Source organism: Drosophila innubila (assembly GCF_004354385.1).
Source record: "Drosophila innubila isolate TH190305 chromosome 3L unlocalized genomic scaffold, UK_Dinn_1.0 0_D_3L, whole genome shotgun sequence".
NCBI lineage: Eukaryota > Metazoa > Arthropoda > Insecta > Diptera > Drosophilidae > Drosophila > Drosophila innubila.
Genome location: NW_022995376.1, coordinates 8,481,441 through 8,500,958, shown reverse-complemented (window position 1 = coordinate 8,500,958; position 19,518 = coordinate 8,481,441). Strand labels below are relative to the sequence as shown.

The window sequence follows — 19,518 nt, the reverse complement described above, 5'->3', positions numbered from 1 at the left end:
AGTGTCAACTTGTTGTTGCCTCTATGGTGCTCGTGCTGTCATGCCCTTTGGCCCCTCCCTTCAGCCTCCTTCCCTACAACGGTGCTGGCACTTCATTCATTCATTCGTTCGTTGTTGCCATTGTTTGTCCCCTCACAACTATATGTATAGATATGTATATATATAGACATATATGTATGTATGTGTAAATGGCATATAGGGTCTAGTTTTTTTGTATGTGTGTGAAAGGATTCCATTTCATTTCTTTGCTGCTGCTTCTTTGTTAGTGTCGACGTTGTTTGTACGCTTTTCATACCTTTTGATAGTCGGCCGCTTGTTCCGTCTGTCCATCCCTGCACTTAATACATATTTTTGTCACCCTTATCTGGCCAGGGACGTCATTTGCTCCACGATAACATTGTCTGGCCTGCCTACCAGACTGCCAGCCTGAAAGTTCCAGTCCAGCTCGTCTGAAGCAGCCTGAGGACCTGTTATGATTGTCAGCTTGATGGTTTGCCAACAGCGCAGTGTGTGTATGTGTGTGAGTGTGCGTGTGCGTGTGTGTGTCTGCCCTGAGTTACTTGTGAATAAGCTTAAATTGTTAGCAAGTTGTTGGCGCTTATAAAGATTCAGTCTCTGAACAGAAATCCACTGTAGACCAATCTTAGATTTCACTTTAACTATTCTATTCTAGTAAGATTTCCCTCTTAATAAACTTTTCAAATTAATGTACTATTATTCTAAATTCATTATTTTCTTGAAGTTTTCTATTTTTACCATATTTTTCTATATATGTCTAATAGATTTCCAAAAGTCTTGAAAATTTATAAATCATTTCAGTGACTTTCTTAATCTTGTAAGCGTTTCAGCTGCTTTCTTGATAAATTTCATTTCCCATCTTTATTTGTTCTTCAAATTTCAAGTACTTTTGTAAAGTTTTGGCTCTTCCTTAAGCTTTGCCCTATCAGCCGCTCGTTACTTCCCGCTTACCCTTTTGTGGAGCCTGTTTTCCAATTATAATTTACACATGAAAACCATTTGTCTTTTGTCTGCCTGCCCCTTTTTTGGCTGGAGAAAAGGGGGAGGTCGCCTTTTACGCGACATTCCCATAATTTAGCCACTTGGCCATAATTTAAAGCAGCGTCGCCCCCTTTTACGATGTTTTTAGCAAAGTTAATAAAACCCACCAGACAGTGTTACATTTTGTCTTGCTTACACTTGCTATGCCTATCTCTTTCTCTCTCTTTCGCACACACATATGACTGGGCCCTTGCAGACAGTACGTGACTTCCGGCCAAAACAAAACGGTTTTTTTTTACACTTTATGATAATTTATTTGATTATTTTCTTGTTAAAGTGCAAACTTTGTCATCTTTTTCTGAGTATCTTTTTTTTATGTTTTATATTTTTTTCTTTGTTACATTTCACACATAATTTTCTTTTTTCGTTCCTTTTTGGTGTTGTGTGAACATTTTTGGTAGAACAGACGGAAACGGAAATGTTGCACAACATATGCGACAGAACAGTTTTCAGACTGGCTGTGAGGGTATCTTTCTTTCTATGTATGTCGAGCAGTGTGCAAAAATAAATTTTATTGCATATTTTTCGGCGCCAGCTGACACCCCCAGCAAAGAGGCCAGGGCGTATTATTTATAATGTGTGTGTGCAGCCCTGGAAGCCAAAGAGTTCTTTTTGTTCCCAACTGCCATTCAATCAAGCTAGAAAAATCAACCAACAAAAAAGCAAACGAAATGAAATCTCTGTAAAGTTCTTTTTATATATATTTTTCATGCATTTTTTTTCTGTTGAGAGAGAAAAATTTGGCAGGCTAGTCAAAGTTTATTTGGCATCGGCAATATCCTGAGTGTGGTTGTGGCTGCTGCTGTTTAACCTTCAGTTTGCGTATTTGCCATGCCATTTTTTTTGGGTGGCAAAACAGGTGAGAGAGACGCAAAGGGCAACTGCAATGGAAACTGCTGCAATTGACAATGTATTTGTGTGTGTGTGTATGTGTGTGTGTGCATTCCGTTGTTTGTGTATTGACCAAGCAATCAAAGCTTGTAGAGGTCTGAGGAGTTCTTTGCCTTGCCACTCATTTAATTAATTTCCATTATATATATTATTTCTATATTTTTTTTTTTGCTGGCCCGCATAACTTTTTCGAGTGCATTTCCGGACGCACCAAAACGGCGCCCGGAACTTCCTTCCGTCCGTACTCCATTTTATTTTACGTTTATTTTGGCACGTTTCATAATTGGAATGCATAAATTTTATTCGCGTTCTGTTGAAAAGTTTGAACGTCGCAGCATTTCATATTTACCATATTATAATAATGTTTTCTCTGTTTGCCGCATTTGCATTTATCCCGATTCCCAAAACTCTTCCCTTCATTTTTCTTTCCCATTCCTCGCAGTTGTGTTCGTTTCCACTTATTCAACTTTATTTTCTGCGCTCGATTTGCGTGTGCGGCATAACACAAAAGCGAATTAAATGCGCATTTTGCGCTAAACAATTGCCTTGAATGATAGATGGAAAAGGAAAGAGCGAGAGGGAGACAGAGGAAGACAGTCAGAAGTGACCAAAGTTTTTTTTGCTGGCACTGTGACTACTGTTGTTGCCGTTCCATCATCGTTTGTTACAATTCGCGCCTTGGCCAAAATGTAAAAATATATATTTTCTCATTGCGGTTTTCCTGCGGCATCTGACAGCGCTTCCCTTTTGGCATTTCTTTTTTGCCACTGTCTGTGTCTGTGTACCGGTTGTTGCCACCTTTTGGGGCATGCATAAAATACACATTTGCCGCAGCATCCTCCACAGACGTCACAGCCGTCGTCTTCCTTTGCACTGGCATTGTTTCCTTTTCTTTCCAAAATTAAGACATAAAATTGCAATAAAGCATAAAATGCGAGTGAAGAAGTCTAAAGGCAGTTGTAATATTTTAAGGGCAATTTGAGAGTTAGAGTCAGGGAGTCTTCTTTTGCTCCTTTGCTGTCTGTTCATGCCTTTCTTCACTAATTACTTGCTCTCTGCATAATTGCGTATTTCATTGAAATCGCCCATCTAAAAGCCCCAAACAACATTTTGTAAATCTTAAAGCAAACGTTTTGTAATTTCACCTCATGCATATGCAAATAATATGCAAATTTCTTATTTCATTCGCGCAGGCGCCTCATCCTCGTCCTGGAATTGTAGAAAAAAAAAATTACTTTGCACATGACCATCAAAGTCGAAAGAAACTTTTAGCCGACCAACAAAAGCGATTTCGTTTTATTGTCTGTGTGTGGATTTTAATTGAAAGCAAAGTAAGCTGACAACATTTCGTTCTCAGTTTTTAATTTGCATTCAACTGAGTTTCGTGGTTTGTTTTAATTGAAATGCGCATGTTTTGTGCAATTTTCGAGAGCTGTTTTAGTAATTTAAGGCAATAGATTGAATTATGTGCAAGAAAATGAATAGACAAAGTTGTCTATTTAGATAATAAAACGGAAAGAGCTTTAAAAGCACATTAAAGCTGTAAGTTAATAACTGAGCATGGACGATATTTCATAGAATTGTATTCCATTTTAATTTAAAATTGTCAATTGTCATTGTTCTCTTTTGATTTAATTGTCTTTCACTTAACTTTCTTAGTGCTTTCTAATTCTAAAGCAGCCTTGTAAAGTAAAGTTTTTTTGGTTTCGAAAATCTTTTGACATTGCGCTAAAATGACTGAATTTTCGGTTACAATTTTCGACTGTCATAATTGACTAAGGCAACACACAGCTGGAGAAAAGTTTGCAGTGAAGTTATCGCCTTCCCACCAACTCCCTGTACATTTCATTTTTTTTTGTCATCTGCTTGCGCCTGGGCTTTAGAAATTAATTAAGCATGGTTGGAGCGTGCTATACAAATTTTCATTTCAAATGACAGTTGCCCAAGTTTGTTGCTCTCAATGTTGCGTTGCTCTGAAGCGTAAATCTCATTTTAATGCCAAGAGAGTTCTTAATTTAGTTTAATTACAGCAAACACAGGCGCACACATACACACGGGTGGATATGTATGTATATATACACCAGTCAACAAGTTTGTTGCCTTGCCTCAAAGGCAAAGTCTGGCTCCCTATCCGGGCTTCAATGTGATTTTAATTACAAGAAATATATGCAACCGTCGTGGCGTTGTTGCAGCATCAGCCAAAGTCGCGACTCCGCGTTTGTACAACATGACGTATGCGTCATCAGTGAGTGCCAGACACAGACGCAGCAACAACAAATGCAAGTCTAATGAGCTGCTAGGCAGAATGTCCGTGTGTGTGTGTGTGTGTGTGTGTGTGAGTGTGTATCTGTGTGTTGTACGCCTGTTGGCAGGCAACACTTTTGTAGTGCCACGTAATTATGCGCACACGAAATATTCGCCATTTTTGCAGGTGAAAATGCGAGTCGACAACCATTATAGACAATGGATGTTGTTCTCCTCTGACAGTCAGGTTGATTATGTGCCGTGTGTGTAACACACACTTGGGCTAGCAGGTTTTGCCAACCTGGCAAACACTTTCAAAATTCAATTCACCTCCCTTTGCAATTAGCAGCCGCTGCCTGTAAATTGCTTGTGCAGCAGCTGGAAAATCTCCAACCCAATTCAAGCCAAGCCAAGCCAAGCCAACAGTCAACAGCTAAAGAGGCCAGCATCAATTTATATACTTTCATTTGATAAGAAACAAGTGGCCTGTCCTGGGCGGCATGTCCTGCCACAGCAGCGAAACGTGACAATGCAGACAGAACATGCCGACAAAAGGGGCATGCAACGGCAGGCAGGGGCAACTAAGCAAGCCAAGGCAACACTTTATCATGTCAGCTAGCAAAGTGGAAAGATGCAGCTGCCTCACTTCTTTCCAGCCCCAAAAGCTGCAGTGGCGAATATTATTTTTAATTTTGTGTTGCCAAAAGATACAACAAAAATGCAATGACAACAATAACTGTCAGAAAAAACGGCTACAGTTGAGAGTACTGGACTAGAGCAGACCCTGTACTTATATCACTTATTCTAGATGTTCCTGGAGTCGTGAAAAAATACTTCTTTCTTCATTCTTTGGAAAAAGGGTCTAAATAGGCATTAAGAGATATAAATCTGTTTCGACAATGAAATGCTCTTATAAAACAGATTGTTTAAATGCAATAATTAAATGAGCTTACGAATATAAACAAAAGAGCTTTCAATTGTTAGAAAACTTTAAGCAGATCACAAGAGTTTGATAGAGCTCTTCATTAGAAAGAGCTTTCAACATTCTTCTTCTGTTTAAGCTGTATACTCTTCAGTGCGTTGCCAAACTTGTGTGAAAGTTGTATGAGCCAAGCTGCTTTTGGGTTAAGAACAAATGAAGGTGCCATGGCCTGGTAAAAGTTAAAAACCCCAAAAGGGTACTGTGCGAGGACACCGAGAGGTTGTTGAATATGCAAATGAAAATGCCACAACGGCGGCAGGACTGAGGAATGAGGTTAAGTTGAGCAGCGTCAATTGTAGCTGACGGAAATGAAAACAAGATGTGTGTGAAAGCGTGTGTGTGCATGTGTATGGATCTGTGTGTGAATGTGTGTATGTGAACGGGGCGTATGCGTTACTTTTGTAACCCTCTGTTGTTGCCGTGCTGTGCTCTTGGGCATAAAATTCAAATGAAAATGTCGCGTGTTGTATGAAAAACTGCAACAATGGAACGACTATAGAGACGTGCCCCAGGATCTCTAGGATCTCGTTCTGAATTGTGCGTTGTTAAATAATTTTCGTCAAGTTTCCTCCTCTTCCTCTTCCGCTTTAAATGTATGTGGAACAACTTTAATTTGATTGTAAACAACTGCCTACGCATGCTACACATACAATTTTTAATTAAAAAGACAATTCTAAAGCTGTCGTCATCGTTCACATTTGAAAGGGAATCCATTTTGAGTCCAGGCATTGATTGCCTCTTGTAAAAAAAAGGGCAAAAACTGTGCAAACAAAATAAAAAGGGAAAAAAGAAACACATGGTGAAAACTTTATTTGCTGTTTGCTTCTGTGCGTGTCGCATAGCAGCAACAGTTCAACACACACTCGCACACCCTCACACACATTTCAGAATATTGAAAACTCATTTGGACAGCACCAGCAAAAACAATTTGCAAAATGAAAAAACTCAATAGACGTTGTTATCTTTTTTTCACTGCTTCTACTGAGTGTCTCATACACTTGACTATCGTAATGAAACTTCCCAACTTTGTTGCCATAAAAACCTGGCTGAAAGATGAGCTGCATTAGGAGCGACCTCGATGCTACCTCGCGCTGGACTTGGTCAATGGGCCAAACACTGATGGCGCTCACTGTCATTAGTGCACACAGCGCAGTTAAGCAATCTTTTAAGCGCGTGAAAAAGAAGAAAAAAAAGAATTATGAAATTATCAAAAGCAAGCAACGCACATTTTCCGCACTTACCAACTAGTTTTTGGCCTTTTAATTGTGTTTGTTTCTGGTCTTTTTTGTTAACAGCTTGTGCGTGGCCAAAAAGATCACATAATGCGACCCCGAGTCGACCAGACTCGAATAATAAGTGCTGTGATCAACGTTCGTTGCTCATTAAAAACTAACAACTCATCGCATTGCGGCAACGGCAATGGCTAACGAGTTCCGACTGCTTCTATTGTATTTGGGCCTTGTTTGTTATTTGCCCCCCACAACATATCACATAAATTTTGCCAGTAATGCTTAAATATTTACCCCAACTCTTTAGCCAACATGTGTACATCTGTGTTTATAAACATCAAACAATTGATTAGTGAAAAACATCATAATTTTTGAAAATATTTTGATCGATGCTCTCCACTCAACGCAATTTATCTTCTTCTACTTACAGGTATGTACCAAGACGACAGACTCCAGAATGGGGTTGGGCCAAAAGATTGATGCAGTGCTAAGTAGAAATTGATTAAAACAAACTCAGCATGTTTCACTGTGGGCGTGGCATACATAAATTCTTCAAAATAATTGCCTGAAAGATACGATTTCATAACTTTTCTTTTAACAGACTCAAGTTTCGTAATTCAATTGGAATTTATTTCAAAATGTACAAGTGAATTTGATTTGTATTTAAAATTATTTTACTCAGCTTTAATTAGTTCATTTAAATTGAAGTTTAGCCTTTTTTCATGACAAAGTGGACACAGCATCATCTATTAATCCTTGATAGAATGGTTTCATACTTTTAATGTACTTTTAGCTGCGTCTCATCTATCTAAAACAAATTACCACTTGCCATCAACTTTGATGTTGCAATATACAAACTGTGCTTCTGTCTGTTGACACACAACAGCAACGCGCACTTAGCTGCCTTTTCTCTTTTTTCCTCTATATCTACCTCTCTTCCTCATTTCCTTTCACCCTCTCTCTTTGTAGCTGATATCGCGTCATTTCGCCTCAATCATTTCAATCAGCTTTGGCTCACTTATAGCTTCAGTTACATTGACTTGGCTTTTGGCTTCGCTTCTGGCTGGTTGAGAATCCACCTCCCCACTTTCGATAAAGCCCTCCTGCTGAGCTGCTCTAAGTGTTTATGTGTATCCTTGGCGATATCCTTGTGTGGGTGTGGGTGTGGGTGTGGGTGTGGGTGTGTGTGTGTGTGTGTGTGTGCGTCTGCTTTTATACTTTGTGCCTTAAGTTCGAACTTTAATCAAAGTCAACTTTTATGCGAGCTTTTTAAGGCGCTTTTTTTTCTTTGATGGATTTTGAGACACTTCTCTTCCCTTGCACCACATCCGTTTTGATTTCATCATCCCGTCCTCCTTAATTCGCCCCAAAGCGCACATTGTGCGTTACCCAAAGGGGGCGTGGCATAAAAAAGCACAACTAAAAACGTAACAAGTTGCTGGGCGTAAGCGATGGCAGCCAGAGGGAGGAAGAGAAAGAGAACTGCGATATAAGAAAACGCAAAACTTTAAATTGAAAATTGTATTCAAGCGTTAAATTGGCTTTTTTGGCATTGCTCTACGGCACAGTCTGGAAAAAAAACCGCACGCAGCACATATAAATATACTCACCTCTCCTCTCGATTGCCCTCATCCCCATCAAACTTCCCCTTTTACTCCCCTTTCGTTGCGCTGCACTTTATATAGACCCCAATACTCCTTTCTCTACAGTTCAAGCGATGAAACTTGGCACAGATGCTGTTTTTGTTGCATGCAGCACATGTGCGTGAACCAGCTGGATCAGCTTGGTATATCATATAGTAACGAATGGTTTGAGATGTTGCAGTCACAACTTTATAGTTTCGGGAAATGTCTAGCATAAAATTACAAGTTTTATAAAGCTTTCCAGAAATCTACTTTCCATGAGTAAATCATAAAGTTGTCAGGGCTTTGATACTGCCCAGATAAGCTATAATTTTGTAAGAGTGGACGAATAAGTCATTGGCCTTAGTAGAAAAACGAAACTTTTTTAATGACAAGGGTCCTCCTTTGAAATTTTATAACTCAAGCTTTCACTTTGAATCAACTTCTCATATCGTAAAAAGTATAAAAAGCACACTTTAGATTTGATTCTTTGACGTTACATTTGTTGTAAAATATCACGTGAAATTGGACAACAAGTTTGACTTGTAAAGTTGCTAAATCAAATCTTCGACCAACTTCAAACTTTCATAACTTTGTCAAAACTGAACCGATTTTTAAGAGGAATGTCATTTTTATCTTGGTTTGGCCTCTTAATTCATTCTGCATTTAAATTTAATTTATTTTGTAAAAAAAATTATTTTTCTCAAAATCATGGGTTTGATGCTAAGGGTCCCCCCTTTGGAATTTTGAAAATTGAAAATTTTAAAACTCAAGTTTTCACTTTTAATCGACTCCTTATATCGTATTTAGTATAAAACAACACTTAAAATTTGGTTCTGAGACGTTTCATTTTTCTGTAAAAATTCATGGAAAATTGTACAAAAATTTTGACTTGTAAAGTTGCTGGTCAGAGGCGTGAGCAACTTTAAACTTTCATTACTTTGTCAAAACTGCACCGATTTTCAAGCGGAAAGTCATTTTTATCTTGGTTTGGCCTCTTAATTCATTCTGCATTTAAATTTTATTTATTTTGTAAAAAAAATTATTTTTCTCAAAATCATGGGTTTGATGCTAAGGGTCCCCCCTTTGGAATTTTAAAAATTGAAAATTTTAAAACTCAAGTTTTCACTTTTAATCGACTCCTTATATCGTATTTAGTATAAAACAACACTTTAAATTTGGTTCTGAGACGTTTCATTTTTCTGTAAAAAATCATGTGAAATCTGACAAAAATTTTGACTTGTAAAGTTGTTAGATCCCTGGTCTGACCAACTTCAAACTTCCATAACTTTGTCAAAACTAAACCGATTTTCAAGCGGAATGTCATTTTGGTCATAATTTGGCCTTTTAATTTATTCTGCATTCAAATATAAATAATTTTTCTAAAGAAAATTGTTCTCCTGTCTTTTCCTTAAAATTCTTCACTTAAAAGCTTATTAAAATTAAACGACCGCTCTTCACAAAACTTAACAAGCCATCAGATCATGAATAACATTATCCCACAAAATTATATTTATATTAAAAGAAATGAGTCTCTTCTTGATCTTTATTCTTTATCTGATTCACTTTCGGAGTACATTTCGGGTTTAAATTATATATTTAAGCAAATGGGCGGCTGCCCCTGTCATTGGCCTGTAATACTTATTCTTTTGCCGTATGTGGCATATGTAAACAATTTCATCAAGATTTTCGTTTTCATGAATACAGCTGCAAAATAATGAAAGATTCACCTCTCCCTCTTTTTCTCTTTCTCGCCATCTCTTTCAACAAACATTCCAATAATCGTTGTATGTTTTGCATGTTAATTATGCTTTGTTCTGTTTTTGTCTTTTGCTATGCTTTATTGTCATTTTCATGTTTTTGCGTATTCAATAAACGCAGCCTACACATGCTGTGTTCCCCTCCCCACACACTTAATCACCCCTTGATACGCACACACTCACACATACACAAGCACACACCATTTGGCTAGTCGATTCTATGATTTTGACATTTGTTTTTGGGTTCCTCTCTGCATGCAAATGACACTGGCGTTGATAGCAACGCAAATGATTCGTAGTTACGGGGATTCCAATGGGGAGGGCGGTTTATGGAGGGTAATAGTGTGTGTGTAAATAGCTGAGGGAGGCGTGGAGTGGGAGATTGTGTTATACACGTATGTGGCATGGAAACGACGTCTAACACACACAGATACACGCACTTGTGTCATTTGTTTTAGGCTCGTTCTGACAGCTGCGTCTGACCAGGGGCTTTCTGCATGTTATATAATGAAGTGTGTTGGATTTTGGAATGTGCCCGAAATGTGGATGAGTTAAGACTACGTGCAGATCGCCGGCTGCACAAAGAACAGTTAAAATACCTGTAAAAACACTGTGTCATTTCCAGCAAAAAGCGATTCTATTTAAAAAATTTTCTTAAATTTCTCATTACAATTATTATTATTACTATGCCTTTGAAAGCTTTACAAAGTTATTAAATTTTTAAGCTATATCATATAACTATTGGAGCGATCAGTCGAGAATTAAATACAGCCCTCTGCAAGGGTATCAAAATTCTCGACGTGCCGAAAATAAGTATTCTTCTTTATTATTATGAAATTAGAATGGAATGTGGAAATCAGATTGTTACTGACTTTAAGGGGGTATTCATTAAATACGCTCGTGTACTTGAGTACTCATAATTTACATGGCACTGAGATTAAATCAACTTATTGGCAGCCTTGAATCTCGTTCGGTGACTCGTAAACAGTAGCCACATCCTGCAGGCATTCAAACACTTATCAAATTATCTTTGAAGCCAAAATACAAAAAAAAACAGAAAGAAAGGAAAATAAAGCAGAAACAAGTAAGTTACTGTTCGGTTGGCTGGCAAATCGGTTGCGTGCCAGATAGCCATCAATATGCTGGCGATATTTATGAGGCGCGCCCGCAGGATACAGGCTTTAATGATAGCCTAAAAGAGGGCACTTAATTTCAGCTTCAATGGGGAGCTACTACAACTCCTTTTATTGTTGCTCCACAACAATCAATAACGATTTGATGAGGGCTGCAGCACACACAGGATCTCACATATCCCACCTAGGTCAGCACCACTTAATTGTGTACAATGTACATGAATGTTGTTAGTGTGAGGCGAAACGAAAGCGAAATAATAATGAGGGTAATATTAAAAAAAAACAACATCAAAAAAAAAGGCCAAGAAATTGGTCAGCAAAAACTATAACAACAGTGTACACTATACACTGTGCACAGTGGGGCTGTCAAGTATGAGTTTCAAACAAAAGCGAAAACTAAAAGTGGCCAAGTTTCTTTATTATATTTTTGCCTCAGTTCTGTCATTATTTCTCCCAGTTGTTGTTGTTGCTATTGTAGTTGGCCGTGTCCTGGCAGCCATTTAATGCGCGACTAGCACGCAAGCCTACCAATTTGTTGTTGGGTAAGGGAAAAAAATGTTTTTCTTTTTGTTCTTGTGTTCTTCTTTTGGTTTTTAGTGTGTGTGAAAAAACTAATAAAGGGGCAATTTAGGCAATTCACGTTGATCGTTTGCTGTGGGCCGAACAAATTTGTGATATCTGTTCTTTTGTCTAACATTGGAATTTATAATATCAATTATGTGAAGAGTTCATTCAGCAAATGCCACTGAGTTGCTTCATATACTCGTATGCATAAATACGACAGCTTTCAATCTGAGTTACTCTTGCTTCAATTATAACTACTATTAACATGAAAGTCGATACAAATTCAAAGGCAGTCCAGAATGATCTTAATTTTGAAAAGCCCTTCATTTGAATTTTGATGCAAACTCAATTTTAATGACAATTCACATTATTATAAGTAGCTTGAGGTCGTATTATCATCATTGATTTAAGCTTATTCCTATTCTATCGAAAATGTAATGTACAACTTAATTGCGTCTTGTTAAATTAATAATATGAAAGTAAATAATTCACTAACAGGTTTCAATATTGAATCTAACGTGTTTGTTATATTAACAATTTTGAGAAATTTAGTGCGTCTTGCATTAACATAATTTAGATATTCTTAAAGGTTGTTAACATGACATTTCGAGCTGTTTAACAGGCTAAAATTTTAATGAATGAGATGAGAGAAATCTGTTGATCTTAAATTATAAATTTGGCCAATTTTGGATGTTGTTAACATTATAAAGGTGTTGAGAATAACGGTTTGAATATTAGCATACCATATTTAAATAATTACCTTATTAAACGCAAAATAAGATAATTTGAATTGAAGTATATTTAATCTTAGCTTGACTAAAGTGAGAGATACTCTACAGTTTCCAATATTGTCAAATTGAATGGCAGAACAGAAGTGTGTTTTCTAAAATATGAATAGAAATTTAAGAAGAAGGATTTCCTCTAAGAACAATATTTAAAGGCTTTTATCATTTGCACAGCTGCACAGCTTACCAGAAGCATCTGTTTCCATTATACTTCATACTTGTACACATGTGCTCTTCATCAACGCCTACACACACACACACACACACACAGATACAAGCATCTCCAGCTATAGATCTTTGTTAAGTCAGCGCTTTGGAAATCAAAATAATACTCTGCTTTTCGCCACGCCTTAAGCTAAGACCAAAATAAATAAAATAAATGTTACTGATTTTTTTTTGTAGCTTCTCTCTTTTCTCTTTCACTCTCTCTTTCCCACCTTCTGTACTACTTATGGTGTTGTGTTGTTGCAAAAGCCATTACATTTATTTATGTATTTGTATTGACTGTGTGTACTTGGAGGCGCCATTGGGTTGCCACGTTTACAATCGCCTATCGTTTGACACTCAGCACTCACAAATATATATTTTGTTTAATTTTTATGCTAGTCACGCATATCCTGACGGTGCGTAGCCACAGCTCCTCCCCTGCCTTGCTGCTGTCCCCCCGTCATGTCATTTACTTTAGAATTTTATTTATAAATTTTCGCGTGCCTTGTAACATTTAATCTCTATATTTTCCACTCTCTCTCTCTCTCTCTCTGTCATTATTTCTTTCCCTTTCCTTTTATCTCTCCGCTTGTTATCTCAAACAGTTTTGTTAATTTGCTTTGGTTTGGACACAGACACTTGAGTATTTCCTGTTCATTCTCGAATTTTCCGGGAAAGGCAACAATTACTGGGCCTAGGTACTCGAAGACTACGAGTTGCACATGCTAATGCCACTGCTTAGTTTAATGGAAAATAATGCCTGGCAGCTTATCTATTTTTGAAATTTATGAAAAATAAACATCCAAAGCCAACGCCCTGACGACGCGATTCCGAACGCAGAAACAATAACGAAACAAGCGAAATATTTCTATCTTAATGAATTTGACCCCCAGTGTCAATTTAGTCTGATTAAACGACCAGACTCTGAGAGAGAGAATACAGAAAATGTGTTTAAGTGCACAGCCAATATATCCCTCTCACTCTGTTTCTCTCTCTCTCTCTCTCTCTCTCTCTCTCTCTCGCTCTCGTTGTTTGTCTCTCTCATTCATGCGTTAAGCGTCAGCAGCTGGCTGTGTCAACAATACAAGTATTTTCGCTTGTTTATGTAATTGAAACATTTGCCGCACAATTTATGCTTTAATTTATGCACACATTAAATATTTTGTATTTTTTAATGACTCGACAACAAAGCCTGTTTTTATATGTATTTACATTTGATTTATGCATATTTTAATCCATATACATTTAGATATCAATTCTTTTTTTGTATTTAATCACGATTTATTGAGTGAAAAGAATCTGCCAATTGCATTTACTAACTATTGTGTAAACTAGTTGAACAATTTGTTTGCATTTTTTGTTTGTTGTTGTTTTTTTTTTTGTTCCGAAATAAGCAGATTTTGTCACATAATCCGTACATATTTTCCGGCTTTTCTTTGTTTAGAACGGAGAGGAGTTATTTGATTTGCATTAAATATGCGCATGCAAACTTCTATTCACAAATTAGTCTGTTATGCGTGTTGCGATGCCATAAACTGTGAAAATAATTAGTCGAATAACTCGAAAAATATAATTAAAATAAAATGCAAAACTAGTTTTGCAGTTGCGATGGAAAAATTTCAAGTACAAATTAGTTAAACTCACGTTTTTTAAAAACTTTTAATGATTTTCTAATACCCACAGGCACTGAATGCTGTTCAAATAATTTTTATTAATTATGTGGGAAAATCATAAAACACGCAAATCTAGCATATTATTTTGAAAACGTATTTTTTTTATTATAATGGAGCTTGCAATTATAGGAAATATATTCAGAAAATGGAATAGGAATATTATAAATAAGTTGTTGAGAAACTGTGGAGTAACTGGAATGATAGAGTACTATTTTCTATCATATTAAACATAAAAATATAAAAGTAATTTTTATTTAATGATACCTTTATGATATTTTACATATAAAATTTTAAAGGATTGATAATAATTTTTTAATAAATAGTATTTATTAAAGTTTCTTTGATGTCTTAAAATTGAACCACAAACTAGCTCTTTTTTTGTCTCTCTCTATTCTTTCAGGTATGTACCATGCTAACAGAAACTAATGCGATACAGGTATTGCATATATAAATATAAACGTATTTACTTGCAAAGTGTATAAACAGCTAACACATGCTTGCCGGCTTTGTGTGCTGCCAGCTCTTGCTCCAATAAAACTAAATCAACACGCATTTCCTCTGCAATCCAATAGTATATATACAAGTATCTGCATATTGTATAGCTAGGGCTCAGTCATAAGTGCTGTTATGCCTATTTTAAGCCCCATATTTATACAGTCTCTCTTTTGGGATAACCTGCCACTGTGTCGTAAGCGCTTTATAATACCGCACGCCCAAGCGGAATAAAGGAGTATATATATGAGCGTGCAGACATATCTCTATGTATGCCATGATATGGTCATGGTTCCATATCCATGCTGCCTTATTTACTACGCATTAATGCCGCAAATTAAAATGCTGTGCCGTATGTCGTTGATGTTGATGTTGCCGTTGCCATTGCCATTGGTTGCTTAATGAGCGGAGCTCCTACAACGTGCAACGTCCCTTGGATGTGTGGAGTCTAATTTTAGCTATAGCTGACTGGCTGCCTAGTTGCCTGAATGCCAGCCGGGTCCGGGTCGACACTCAGACGGTAGCCCATAGTGAAATACGCAGCATGGGGTGACCGTCGCTCTCAAATCTCAACAGCACTATAAAGGGCGAAACAAAAAAAATATATACTGAAACGAAGGTAGCAAAAGACGCAATGAAAGAAAGAAAGCAAAAAAAAAAAAAAAAAGAGCTGAAAGACGAAACTTTATTAAAGAGCTGAGCTGAACTGACTGACTGCCTGACGATGAGGATGACGACGACGACGACGACGAGTTCTCCATACGCAATTACGACAAAATCCAGTGCGATGTATGTGCGTCGGGTGATAATGTGAAGAGGGAGCCCGAGCAGGGATAAAAATAGACAAGCACACACAGCACGCAGAGAGTTGTTCACTCAGTTACTCAGATACTCACAAAGATATTTCCAGAAGAGAGAAAAACGAAAAAAAAAAAAAACAGTATAAAAACCCAACGTAGCAAGAGTTTGAAAGGATATTGTAGCAAATGGTAGCAAATAACGGGCAAAGAGGCTGAATGGAACAAGAGATAGGGAAAAAAAGAAAGCCAATGCTACGAGAAAGTGTAAACAGAAGCAGAGGGAAAAAAAGAATCGCTGCAGTTGCCGCCATGTGTTGCATTTCAAAGTGTGTGAGTTATGGGGCAAGCTGCACGACTGCCAGATGAGTCGACAAAATGGCAGCAAAAACACTGAACAACAAGAATTTGCACTCTGTACAATTTCAAGGCGGACACATGGCTCGTACATGGGCTATGCATTGGTCGACCGGTTACCTCATCTGCCACTAAATCAAACCACATGCAAATCAATCAATTCCAATCAAACTATGCCCAGTAAATCGAGAATGCATCTCAATCTCAGCTTCAGCTTTCAGTCTGAACAGCAACTGAAACTGCGAGTTATCCATTTCAAATCCGAATCATATACTTATAGCTTGCAAATCATTAAAGTCTACGCTTGTTGTTGCTTGCAACAGAACAGACTGTGCAACATACACGTTTCAAGGATTTCCTCTCGCTTCAAGTTGTATGCAAATTAATTCCGTATAATTAATACGAAGCAGACCTGCAACCTGACTCTTAATATTGCATTCCTGCTGCTTCTGCTTCTGCTTCCTGCTTCCTGCTCCACTTGCTGGCCTGCAATGAATATTGAAAATATTTTCATAAATACCAAAAATATTTGGCATTCCATGAATAATGCATTAATATTGCCTCCTTGTCATAAAGTTTTCGCTGCCTGCAACTAAACTCAACTTTGTCAGCGCAAAGTTGTGAAAAGCCTCACATTTTCATAATTTTTCACCCATTCAAGGGAATGGCATTTTATACACAAACTATGGATATACTTTAAGTGATTCTTTCTGCATTTTCTTAAATGTAAAGTGTCATTTTAAGTTTTATTATAAAGTTATTAAAGAAATCTTATATCAAAAATTACTTTTATATCTTTATATTATCTTTTGATTTTCTCTACACTTTGATGAATATCTCTCCTGTCTCCCACATCAATATTATGCGCCTTTCCTGCTGTCCAAGCAATCAACCTGGAGTTTCCTTTCCCTCTCTATACGTGTACAAACTTCCTGTCTGCAAATTCTGATATTCTGCAAATTTACATGCCATTAATTACAACTATTGCAAGCTAACCAACTGGCCGCACATTTATCACAAGAGGCCTAGAAACTTTACAGCTTATGACTTAGTGGGGGGAGTACATTTTCCCCTCCTCTCCTGTCAAGTCTGCACTCTGGTCAACCCCATTTAGAACAACCAAAATTTTAATTAAGGCAACATTGCTGGCAGGAAGAGTAATAGCTGCCACCTTCCTTCCATACTAACCACTAAATCCCAAATGTCAATGAGCTGAGGTCACAATTTTTGCTTGCACTTAACCCATAACTTAGAGCGACAGACAGAGACAGGGGGAGAGTGTGGGGTCAAAAATGTGCTAACGGCAGGTGTCATTGCGGCAAAAACTCCATTCTCTCTTAGCCCTTTCTCTAGTTGTTGGTGTACAAATGATAAATTATCTGAAAAATTTGCAAAGTTCTGAAAATTACGCATTAAATCATGCAGAAAACATTGGTGAGCAGCAGCACCTTTTGCTAGGGCAGGTTTTGAGCTTTGGCCAGAGTGCCAAGTCATTCCAAACTTTATGGCTGTGATTGCGGGTGAGGTGAGGTTGGAAAGGGAAGGCTGAGGGGTTGGGGGCAGTGCGTTTCGGGCTATAGGGCATCAAAAATTTTATCGCTCGCATGAGCAAAGTCTTGCAATGCATTTTATAATGCTTGTTTCTGTTTCAGTTTCAGTTTCGTTTTCGTTTTTCTTTTTCTTTAGATTTTTAAATACATATATTTTGCTGGTCACGTTTTTTGCTTAACAACATCTTTTGTAAAGGTGTGCATGTGCATGTGTATGTGTGTGTGTGTGTGGGTGTATCGTAAATTTGGGCAAACAAACAACGTAACAAGTAAGAGCAACAAAAGGTAGCAACGATTTGCGTTTCGTAGCATAAAATTTAAGCACTCGCTTTGGCTATTTTGTATTTTCATTATTATTACTAGCCATGCTTATAGCAGTTGCTATTTGACGTTGTTGTTGTTGTTGTTGTTAGTGTTAGTGTTGTTGTCAGCTACGTTTTTCCTTTGGCTGGCACATATTTCATGGCTATGATTTACTCGTTGTTCAGGGCCGTTGCCTCGTACATCCAACCGGAGCATCAGCAACAAACAACAACTCAAGCAGAACAAGTGCCCAGTTCAGAGAGTAGCCAACTCCCACCTCCAACTCCTCCTACTCCGCCTCCTTCCGCTTCTCCGCACCTGCTACTATTCTACTGTTTGTTTATTTTGGGCTAACTTGGGTCAACTAGTTGAGACATGAACCTAATTTACTGGCTGAGTGCTTTTCATGCTCTACTCTCGCTATCTCTCTCTCTTTCTCTCACACGTTTTCTATTCCTCTTCCACTCATACTGTGCATTTGAAATGTCTTATTTAGTTTTGTTTGTTTTTCAAGTTACTTACACATATAAACACACCCCCACACACACACACACACACACTTAAACACTCACAAATTCAGCAAAAGTTATGCACGTGCTAACAAGCACATTAAAGTTGATTTAGTTATGAGCCAAAGTCTCTTAAAGCTGAAAATGACACTTAAATCATTGATCTAGTAGAGCTCAACTTCTTGACAAGTTTTAAGCTTGAATAGAAATTAATTTTGCAAAGAAGTTAAGCTTAATTCAATCCAAATTAAACCAATTAATCTAATGGAAAACTGTAATCTTGCTTTAAAAATCAACTTTTGTATAATGCTCTTAGACTAGCTTAAATTGAGTTTAATATAAGCTTATTTACAGCTCTTGCAACCACTGACCACAACATGACAAAATAGTCAAAAGCCAAATGGCAAATAATACATGACTATGTTCATTAGCGTTGACTATCAAATCTGACTGTCAAAAAATCTGAGCAGCGATCCGTGAGTGAAAAACCACGCTAACCAACTCATCAGTCACTTCTCTCTCTCTATCTGACTGTCTGGCAGTCTTGTTAACGTCAATGCTTGCCAATTTGGTCAGGTTAACAAGTTCAACTAACGACTCACGCATCGGTTTGTGCCCCACGGAGTATGCAATAAAAGTTGCTCGTTATGGCTCTTCTCTTTTTATAGCCTTGCAGAGGGTTTTATAATTTTGTCAAGCAATGTGTAACACTTTAAAGTAGGCCTGGAAGATCCTTTAAAATAAATATATTCTTGAGCAGGACGACGATATGAGTTCTAGTCCCTCAATTTTTATGACATCTTCTTGATATATTGAAATATTTACATCTTCATTAAGCTTGGCTAAAATTGAGCTTTCACAGGGTATCAAATCTTCGGCGACTATAACTTTCCTTTCTTGATTTTTTGCTTCTGTAATTTCCTCTTAATTGTCGAACATCTCAAATTACGCAGTGAGTGGCAGTTTGGTTAATGGCTGACAACCTTTTAAGTGGAAAATCAGTCAAGTCGCGTCAATAATTCCCAGTCAACTGGGCTAAATGGACGACACATGTTCTCTGTTCTCTCTGCCAGAATTAACTCGCTATTTATGCTGTTGCGAGTGTGTGTGTGTATGTGTATACGCACTTAATGTAGTCTGTCAGCCCAGTAAGAGTTTTACAAGCACTTGATAAGCTTTACATGTGTTAAGAGACTGCACAGTGTCATCCAGACAGAGAGAAAAATGGAGAGAGAGAGAGAGAGAATGGGAGAAAGATGCACACAGAAACAGGCAGCTCAGTTTTTAATGAAGGCTCATCAACAATGTCGGTCTATGGCAACCAGCAGGTAAATAGGACTGCAGCTAGCTTATACTCTAGT

At 37.5% G+C, this 19,518-nt stretch overlaps 1 protein-coding gene and 2 long non-coding RNA genes across 4 annotated transcripts in view; 2 read left to right on the top strand and 1 right to left on the bottom strand.

Moving 5' to 3' along the window:
• LOC117789010 (protein bunched, class 2/F/G isoform) overlaps window positions 1–19,518 on the top strand; it is a 78,113-nt gene that overhangs the window by 25,286 nt on the left and 33,309 nt on the right. The gene's annotated exons all lie outside the window — the stretch shown is intronic.
• LOC117789011 lies at window positions 1,973–19,368 on the top strand. 2 transcript variants are annotated; one of them, XR_004617821.1, is made up of 2 exons: window positions 1,973–1,985; window positions 19,260–19,368. It is a non-coding gene; the product is annotated as an uncharacterized LOC117789011 (long non-coding RNA). The 2 variants fall into 2 exon arrangements; XR_004617820.1 differs by lacking the exon at window positions 1,973–1,985 and adding an exon at window positions 7,581–7,593.
• LOC117789013 lies at window positions 6,600–7,008 on the bottom strand. Its single transcript, XR_004617822.1, has 2 exons — window positions 6,949–7,008; window positions 6,600–6,892 (listed from the first exon to the last, which is right to left on the bottom strand). It is a non-coding gene; the product is annotated as an uncharacterized LOC117789013 (long non-coding RNA).